Source organism: Chiloscyllium plagiosum, chromosome 31 (assembly GCF_004010195.1).
Source record: "Chiloscyllium plagiosum isolate BGI_BamShark_2017 chromosome 31, ASM401019v2, whole genome shotgun sequence".
Taxonomy (NCBI): domain Eukaryota; kingdom Metazoa; phylum Chordata; class Chondrichthyes; order Orectolobiformes; family Hemiscylliidae; genus Chiloscyllium; species Chiloscyllium plagiosum.
In genome coordinates this window covers 947,059-957,147 of record NC_057740.1, presented here as the reverse complement: position 1 = coordinate 957,147, position 10,089 = coordinate 947,059, and the positions used below count along the sequence as shown (strand labels likewise).

Here is a 10,089-nt window from a genome sequence, read left to right as displayed (position 1 = left end):
TGAGAGCTTGCTCTAAGATCAGAAGTGTTTACTATGTGGAGAACCATCTGTACTTCATCCTGCTCAGCAACAGGTAGCAGTTAGCAAATGCTTATCTAACCCCCCCCCACAATTTGATGTTTTAGTGAAAACGGAAACCCTCATACTTGGTAGTCACTGCTTTCACTCAGGCTGCACTGGACACTGATGATTCAAACCATTGAAGTTGGAAAGAACTCCTTTTATGCAACTATATTTCACTGGTCAGTGAAAAGTATACTCAGTTATTGTTAACAGTGGTTTATTTGGGAATGGGAAGTGCCAGGAAGGAAGCTCAATATTGCTGTTGGTCACAAACCTCCAGGTGAGATCATCAAAGCAAGCATTCCCAATGCTGGTTCAAAACAACTATTCCCTCACATACAGTTTAGCAAGTTCTTGCTGTGGATTGTTATATCTCTGGTTCTTCAGAGAAGGGCCATGATTCTGTGGCCATTAAATCCAGGCCTGTTTTCTTATTGGCATTGAGGGGGACAAGTTAGTGCTTCAGACATGGATTCAGTTCCTATTGACAAAAACCCCTTTCACTGTCTGTACAGGAGGGATCAAGCCTCAGACAGGCCAGCAGAAATTCCTTCAACAAGCAAGTTACTCCAAATCTGAAGCAGATGGCTTCAAGTCAGTGTGACCAGGAGGATATTCAGCCCCTCAACCTATTCTACCATTTGGTGGTAGATCAGATTGGGTTCTTGACTTCATTCACTTGTGGGACATGGCCAAGCCATTAATGCTCATTTATTGTCAATCCCTAGTTGCCCAAAGATGGTGAGCAACCTTCTTGAACTGCTGCAAAGCATTGTCCACCCCTCAATCTATCAATCATGCCTAAAGTCTGCCTTAGTGGGCCTGCTATTGAATTGCAACAGTTTAACCAAGGGGGCCTGAATCTTCAGTGGATCACTTATTTGATAGAGTGAGCCTAGCTCTAACCAGAGGTCATCCTTCAGCAGTCACCTTATCTGACCCCTCCCCCTCAGCACCACTATGATCACCCATCATTCCAGCAGTCAATAGAAACCCATTCAGAAGGTTTGTATGTGAGTATTGAGAAAGGCAGTGACCCAGACTGTAGTTTAGAATGTCATCTCACTGGTGCTTGAAGGAACTGTTGGGAAGCCTCCTAGGTGCAGCAGTCATTTGGGAACAAGCTATGATCCATATATGGAGAGAGTCTTTTACTGCTGTTATTTCCCCTCAATACTGTTCTTGTCTTCCTGCTAAAGTGGTAGCTCAAACAATGAGCTTTTCAAGAACTCTTGCCCACTTGATGTTATGTGCCTTTAGCTAGTCCAGCCAAAATCCTGACCCATCTGGAGGGCAATTAAAATTCAGCCACTTGGCAGTGGCTCTGGAGTAGTCAAATGAAGGTCAGACCCAGCAAGGACAGAAGACTTCCTGAAAGGAAGTTTTTGAAAAGGCTGACAGTTACACGGTCACCATTTAACTAGCTTTAATCGAGAGACTTCTGGAATTCAAGTTACCTACAGGGGAGGGGGGGAGGGGGGGGGAGATTTGACTCAGATCCCCAGAATATTTACCCTGGAGTGGTGTATTGCTAGGTCAGTGACATTACCATCTATTTCTCTTTTCAAACCTTTACCCATCTCTGCAATCAAGTTTAGCTATTGCACATTCACATGAATGTGGAGCCAAAAGGACTTAACGAACTGAATCCCAACATTCACTTTGTGCGAGCTCAGATGACCAATTCATGCCTTCTGTTTCAGAAGAGAGCTAACCCCCTTACTTCATGTTATACATCTGCACTGGGAAGTTGTTTTGTAACTTTTAAATGCTTCAGTAAACATGACATCTGCCAATTCTCCTTTATTCATATGGCTCATTACATTAGAGAGATTTAAATACCCTTTGCCTCCCACAAAAGAGGAACTCACTTGGACCACACATGGGTGTACAGTCATCCTGAGCAGAGGGAGAGCAAACCTCAGCACTGCAGTGCAAGTAAACCTAGAAAGAAGGAGAGATGTGAGGGGAGCTTCCTGGAGATCAATATCCCAGGTTGTAGCACAGAGACACAGCAAGAGGATTTCATGAGCTTGGCCTCATTCCTTCCATTTGGTTACCTGTCCAGAGAGGGGCTGCTCAGACACTCCATCCAAGAAAACAAACGTCTTCACTTCAAACCGCTTGTGATGGGTTGGGAACTGCAGGCCAGAAGAGACACCTACTGGGTGTAGGAGGGTCAGATAGTCATCACCTTCATAGGGACACCTGAAACAGGATGGTGGAGTCACTGACAGGAGTGATTGATCCACTGCAATAATACCTTGGCCATTTATGGCAGCAGTCATCAAGGCTAGAGTGAAAGTTGGAGATTTTTCCCTGTTCACCCTTGCTCCAACCCAGTTGGTTCTTCCAGGTTAAAGAAAACAACATTGTAGACTCACTACAAACAGGTTCTAACTTGATAGCTTAATTAGAATTGGTCTAACGGTGGTATTGTCAAATCACATGCCCTGATGCACACTTCAGTTGGAAAGATCATTTGGACCTGATCAATTATTTCAACTTGTCCTTAGTGCAGGTTTAGCCATGTTAACAGGTTAAACAGGGCCATTTGTGGCTGTGGTATATAGTTATTACTTGATCTGAAGAGGAGAGGCATCTGTTCACAGAAAAGTGGGTATAACATGGACAAAGTGGATTAATAACCAGAAATCCTGTGTTTCTCTAGCACTTATTGTATTGGACTTCTTACAGGAGAAAACAGCATGTTGAGTTGTGTACATCTGTGGAAGATCACCTGTACTAATTTGCAGTGGGAAGTTAATGGAGTTCAGTATTTCAGCAACAATCAGGTGGGCTGATATGAGGTTTGATTGAGAACCTAGAGATGGAGTCAAACAAATTCAAAACAATTGATCCAAGGCCATGGAAACATTTATCCATTAATCATGGCAGGAACAGCTGATCATGGTCTGATGAACTAAAGGCATTACCCTATCCATTTACTTACCCATCCACCAGGAGACTCCACTGCACCTCATGGTCAGGGGCTGGCACAGGGGTTGCCCAGCAGTCACGCAATCTCAGGACTATCATTGGGTCAGTGCGATCCTTCACACGAACCTCAACAAACACCGACTCCTGAAGGATTCTCTGAATGGGGTAGTCACTGTCCCTGTACCACCAGCTAGGGTGTAAACTGAGACATTGATTTGTAAGCCTGCCTCATGCTCCCCCTTGTACTTGCACTGGATGTGCAGGCTGTTGAGACAGAAATAGGTGGTGGAGTTGCAGTCAGTAACACTTCCCCCTCCATACCAACAAATCCCACTGCCCTCTCACCTGAAGGTGCTGTCCCGGGTTATTGAGCCCAGTGGCCCCCTCTGAATCATCCTCTTCCCCAAGACATCCATTTCATACACAAAGCTCCCATTCTCCTCCTGCAAGGGAAGACACTGTTTAATAGGGAGCTGGCCCATTCAGAGGGACTGAATGCTGGAGTCTCCAATACTCACCCGCTGGGTCGAGCCACAAGAGGTAATTGGGAAGCGGAAGGCTACAAGTTCCGCTGTGACGAGCTTAGGCCTGCACTCAGCTTCATGTCCATCTTTCACAGACAGAGATGACAGGTTGAGGGCAGGACGGGTCAGGTTCCTGGTGATTGCTACAATGAACTGACCATCTGCTGTGCACACTGTAGAGAGAATGGGAGCGTTCAGTTTCCCCATTGGTGATTATGGCCTCCAAATCATTGACAGAGGGATGAAGCCTCAACCCCCCCCCAAACAAAAAAGCCAGAGGTCGAGTCTTGAGAGATTTAAAAAGACAGTAATCCAACATTTGCATGTAAGCAAAACATCTTACATTTATCTATTACAGTCACAGGATTCTAAAATTTGAGACCGAGTCCTGAAGGGTTACACTTGAAGCACTGACTTCACTTCCTGATGCTGCCTGGCTTATGTTCTTCCAGCCTCCTGCTGGTTTATTTTAGATTCTTGCATCTGCAGTGTCTCAAATTAGAGACACACATTAGTTATCTGCACAGCAGAAAGAGACCTTTTGGTCCACCCCATCCACAAACTAATTAGTATAGCACCATATCCCTCCTGGAGGGGTACACTTCAGCAGTGAAGGACATTCAGCCTCAGATCTTTAGGTCAATATCTGAGGTGTGTATCCCTGAAATCCAATGTAGTGTTGCCAAGCAGAGACTGAGTTCACTTCAGTACCCATGATCTTCATGGCTTCAAAGATCTTGGTTTGTGGCACACTACATGTGGCTCTTCTACACAAATCTAGGGGTCAATTTGCCATTCTTTACAATAGAATTAATCAGCAATCTGTAGATGGTTATAACCCCTATAGTGTGGAAACAGGCCATTTGGCCCAACAAGTCCACACTAATCCATTTCCCTACCCTATTGCTCAATATTCCCCTGACTAATGCATCTAGCCAACATATCCTAAAACATTATGGGCAATTTAGCCTGTCCACTTCACCTAACTTGCAGGTCTTGACCATGGGAGGAAACCAGAGCATCTGGAGCAAACCCTGCAAACATGAGGGAAATGTGTGAACTCCAGTCACCCAAGGCTGGCACTGAATCTAGATCCTGGTACTGAGGTAGTGCTAACCACTGAGCTGCTAGTGTGGCATTATACAATTCCTACTTTGGAAGTGAAACCAGTCTGACTTTGTGTTAGGAGTCATGGAAACTAACTAAGGCATCACTTAAACATCTGACTGAAGAGTATGTCTTCTGCTGACAAAAGTTCAAGTCATCTTGGGGCAGTAACTGAAATCCCAGTTTCTTTCAATCAAAACCTGCATCTCCACTCAAGCTGATCAAAACCACCAACATCTAGGTTTGTTCAATAATTTGAATCTACTGTATGACCCTTTCATCTTTTAGTTACCAAGCAAGTGTCCAATACATCCTCCTCCCTAACACCTGAAAAAAAAAGCAGAGCTCTGAAAGCTGGTTTTTAAACTAAAGCTGTTGGATGATAACATGCTGTTATATTATCTTGGGCTGGCCAAGCCAGTCCAACACAGGCACCTCCACATCATTCATCTACCCATCCAGATGCCTTAAGTGTTGGAAAAGCACTAGCCTCCACTGCCTCTGGCAGCTCATTCAATACACCACCTGCTGCCTGAAAGGTTGCTCCTCAGGCCCCTCAAATCTTTAGTTCTGGATACCCCCACCCCAGAGAAAGACCTTGATATTTACCTATCCATACCTGTCAGTGTTATAAACCTCTAAGGTCACCCCTCAACCTGACACTCCAGGGAAGACAGCCCCAGCCTATTCAACCTCTCCTCTAGCTCAAACCCTCCAACCTCAGTAACAGCCTTGAAGACTTCTGAACCCTTTCAAGCTTTCACCACACCCTTCAAATAGAAAGACAGTTACATACAATATTCCAATAGTGGCCTAACCAATGTCCTGTACAGCTGCAACATGACCTTCTAACTCCTATACTCAATGCTCTGAATAATAATAAAGTATAGCAAACACCACCTTCATTCTGCTATCTGACTCTACTTTTAATTATAAACCCACACTGAGGTCTGTTGAGCAACACTCCCCAGAACCTTACCATTCAGTGTCTAAGTCCTGTCCTGATTTGCCTTTCCAAAATACAACACTGCACATTTAGAGACTAAGTCATGAGGGGCATGGATAGGGTAAACAGACAAGGTCTTTTCCCTAGGGTGGAGGGTCCAGAACTAGAGGGGCATAGGTTTAGGGAGAGAGGGGAGGTATAAAAGGGACAACTTATTCCAGGAGGTGATGCAAGTATAGAATGAGCTGCCAGAGGTATAGTGCTGGCTGGTACAACTACATTTTTTTTTAAAAATTAGATTGTGGAAACAGGCCCTTCGGCCCAACAAGTCCACACCAACCCGCCGAAGCGCAACCCACCCATACCCCTACATTTACCCCTTACCTAACACTACAGGCAATTTAGCATGGCCAATTCACCTGACCTGCACATCTTTGGACTGTGGGAGGAAACCGGAGCACTCAGGAAACCCACGCAGACACGGGGAGAATGTGCAAACTCGACACAGTCAGTCGTCTGAGGTGGGAATTGAACCTGGGTCTCTGGCGCTGAGAGGCAGCAGTGCTAACCACTGTGCCACCCATTTAAAAGACTTCTGGCTGGGTATATAAATAGGAAGGGCTTAGAGATGCAGACCAAGTACTAGCAATTTGGGACTAGTCGGTATATCTGGTTGGCATAAACAAATGGGACTGAAAAGTCTTTCCATGCTGTATCTTTATACCTGTTAGTGTAATACCAGTTTTGTAATAAGCAAACTTCTGCTTTGTCTTAGACAAAAAAAATTTAATACAGTATTGTTTGAATTTACAACAATTAGGGGCCAAACAAGCCAAATTCAGAACACTACCTAGCATTATCACAGGCACTGACAGATATTCAAGACAGTTTGATTAAAACAATTTAGACATTCACATCTAAAGAATCAATGCTGGCAGAAACATTTCATTATAACCCTCAAGTTGTAAAGATTTCAGGAAGCATAGGAATGTTTCAGTACAATATTACTGACTGTAGTTTTAGAGAGAAGCAAAAGGAAAGAAACATTTATGCCAAACATCCATCTTAACCAAACCAGTTGGTCTCAAAACAGGGGGGGGGGGGGGGGGGTGAAAGATGGGTTCCTGGCAGTGTCTATGTCCTGTGCAGATTCATGGAGGTGACAAATGAACCCAAAGCAGACTCAGGAAGCAGGTTCGGGTCAGTGTAGTATCTGGTGGCCTCTGCACTGAGTGATAGTGCCACAGAATGGTGACTTGTCACAGTAAGGGCAGCACAGTGGCTAGCACTGCCTCACAGCACCAGGGTCCCAAGTTCAATTCCAGCCTTGGGCAGCTGTGTGGAGTTTGCACGTTCTCCCCCATCTCATGGGTTTCCTCCAGGTGCTCCAGTTTCCTCCCACAGCCCAAAGATGTGCAGGTTAGGATGGATTGCCTGTGTTAGATGCATCAGCTAGAGAGAAGTAGATCTGGGTGGGTTGCTCTTCAGGAGGAGAAGTGTGGACTGGTTGGGCCAAAGGGCCTGTTTCCACACTGTAGGGAATCTAATCCAAGTGCAGCATGGCAAAGGGACATTACAGATCACAGAAAGGCTGAAGATGAACACTTCTGGCTTGTGATGTTTTGCTTTATTTTTCCATCTTAAAAGTGCTAGAGTATAACCATGTTACATTTTTTCCACAAGTGAGACAGTAAATCACATTAGAAAAATGTGATACCAGTTTGACAAGTCCTGTCCTATTTATAGCCTCATGTTAATATCTCCAGCATGAGACCCATTGCAAGTCTCAATCCCCATTCCATAAGTTTTGCTTTCATCAAGCAATAATTATCCATGCTTTCTTAGAAAGCTAGGAAAGTACAGCATGGAAACCGACCCTTCAGCCCAAAGGAATCCATGCTGATCGTGATACCCAGCGAGTTCCAATAACCCACATTTGGGGCATTATCCCCACAAACCCTTCCCATTTGTGTACTTTTCCAAGGTTATCATGAACTGTTGCTATTGTACCTGCCTCAATCACTTTCTCTGGCAGTCCATTCCATACAGATACCACTCTGCCCAAAGAGATTACCCCTCAGGTCATAAGTCTTTCCCTTTACAAGATATTAAAGGAATACCCACTATTTGTGTTAATGGAAAAACATTTAGACTAATAGTTTGCCAATCACAAACTAGTGTTTAATTCATTCAAGTTTATACAACAAGTTCAAGATATGATTTGTTTAAAGTGTTTATCGAAATACCCACTGTTAGACAAACTGGCCCATAGCTGCTAGCACTTCTCTGACACCGAAGCTCAGTGAAGGTTGATTTACAGCAATTTATGAGGAGAGTGAGGACTGCAGATGCTGGAGATCAGCTGAAAATGTGTTGCTGGAAAAGCACAGCAGGTCAGGCAGCATCCAAGGAGCAGGAGAAACATCAATTCTCCTGCTCCTTGAATGCTGCCTGACCTGCTGTACTTTTCCAGCAACACATTTTCAGCTTACAGCAATTTATCCCCACCACCAATGTGGGCAGGCAGGCTATATAGGCCCTGGCATTTGTCTACCTAAGCACAACCTTAGGTGACATTCTCCATTGCCTCTACATGGAGGTTTTCAGATTCTTGGGAAGAACACAAGTGTTCCAAGCAACAGCAAATGTGGAGTTTCTACCCTCACACAGCAAACAAAAATACCCTCTTAGCAGTTACAGCAAGTGATAACCACCTCAACACGACAACACTAGAAACCTTTATAGTATCATCCCAAATTAACCTCTTAAAGGGATTATTTTAAAAGCAGATGATTTTTAACAACAACCTAGTGAGACCCGAACATTATCAATCAAACCAACCAGCCGCTTCACTCGGGATTATCCCCTACTCGACTAGGGAGGGACAGCATCATGTCCCTGGGTTATTCCCTCAGGGACAGGACCCTTTGCCTCCCTCCCACTGACTCCCACAAACAGCCCTTCACCATTGCACAAGGAAACACCAACAAGTCCCGGGTTATTTCCTCAGTGCCAGCCTGGGGTGGTCCTCATGCTTCCTTCCCCCCATTCGGGGTGGGCTCCGCTCCGGGAGGAGGCTGGGCTGCTTACCTGGGCTGTCTCTCAGGTTGTAGAAACAGGATTGCCCACTGAGACTCGGGGACTGAAAGCAGCAGCCCTGCTTGATGCACTCAGTGCTGTTGATAGTGGCCAGGCCACACGGCAGCCTCCAGCCCGGCTCCGGAGGACACACAGCAGAGACCAGGAAGGGCCGAGCGGCCCAAAGGTACAGACACCAAACCAACCAATGTCCCATCGCGCTGCCTGAATCTGTGCCCGCCCCTGAGCACCAACCCGCTTTATAGCCGCTAATTGGTGAGGAAACCAATCGCAGTGCAGCAGCTCCCTGCCCCACGGGGGGTTTCCCCATCCCAATAAATCGATTCTTTCTGTCCAGGTTATTGCAATCTGTGACTGGCCTGGGAACACGGGGCTTATTAAGTAATTCCTTCCTTCCCGTGTTTCATTCATTCATTTGGGTAAACCCTCACTGTTCTTTAAACTTGCCATTTCAGATAATGTGCTTCCACATAAACCTGTTGGACTATAACCTGGTGTTGTGTGATTTTTAAAAAATGAGATCACGGTGTATCAGTGACCTCACTCCATATATCCATCTTTACTTGAAATGCCTTAATAAATAGTTTAGGAAAATCTGTCAAACTCAGTTGCAAAATTGGTGTTTTTTTCCATGGGATGTGGGCATTGATGGCAAGGCAGTTATTCATGGAGTGGCTTGGTCAGACCATTCACAGGGGAGTAAAGTGCCAATCGCGGTGCTGTGGGTCTTTAAGTACAATCAAGGATGGGCTCCCATCCGACAATACAAATTGCATCATACTCCATCCAAGGACAGTACATCTTTCCAAGGGTGTGGTGGCTAGATTGTTCACAGCCATTGTGTAATTATATATTTAAAAATTACATCTATCCATTGTATTCGACATTTTGAGATTTAAGGTATGCATTTGATGAGTATTTGATTATTTTCTGTACATTTTAATGATCTAAGTGCCAGGACTGAAGTGTCTTCAGACATTCCATAATGTTTAGTTATCCCATTTGGGATATTCCCTGTTCTGTTTGTTTTATGTACAAATTACATGAGTTACATTTTCCAGTTTGTACCCAATCACATAATCGACCAAGATTACCTTGTAATTTTATCCTTTCATCAGCGTTGCCGACAATCTTTAGTCCCTTGCAAACCTGATGATGTGATTTTTTTTCAACCCAACTCTCAATTCTTAACACAATGTGAATATTCCTTGCAGGGGAATGATGAGTTACATCCTGTTAATCAGAGTGCCTACCTGTTACAGGCAGGCCCAGGTCAGAATAAAAAACTCTTACAGCCTTACCCTCACTCTCCATAATCAGTGTACTTTGTGAAAAGGAAGGTGTGGATGTTTTTCAGGCCTTGGTGTATTGCAGCCAATGTAATTAACAGCAGCAAGCATTCCTTTCTGT

The 10,089-nt window shown here is 44.7% G+C and overlaps 1 pseudogene; it reads right to left on the bottom strand.

Annotated features, from left to right (window-relative positions):
- Positions 1 to 9,002, bottom strand: part of LOC122565532 — a 24,106-nt pseudogene extending 15,104 nt beyond the window's left edge.
- Between the last annotated feature and the right edge of the window lie 1,087 nt (positions 9,003 to 10,089).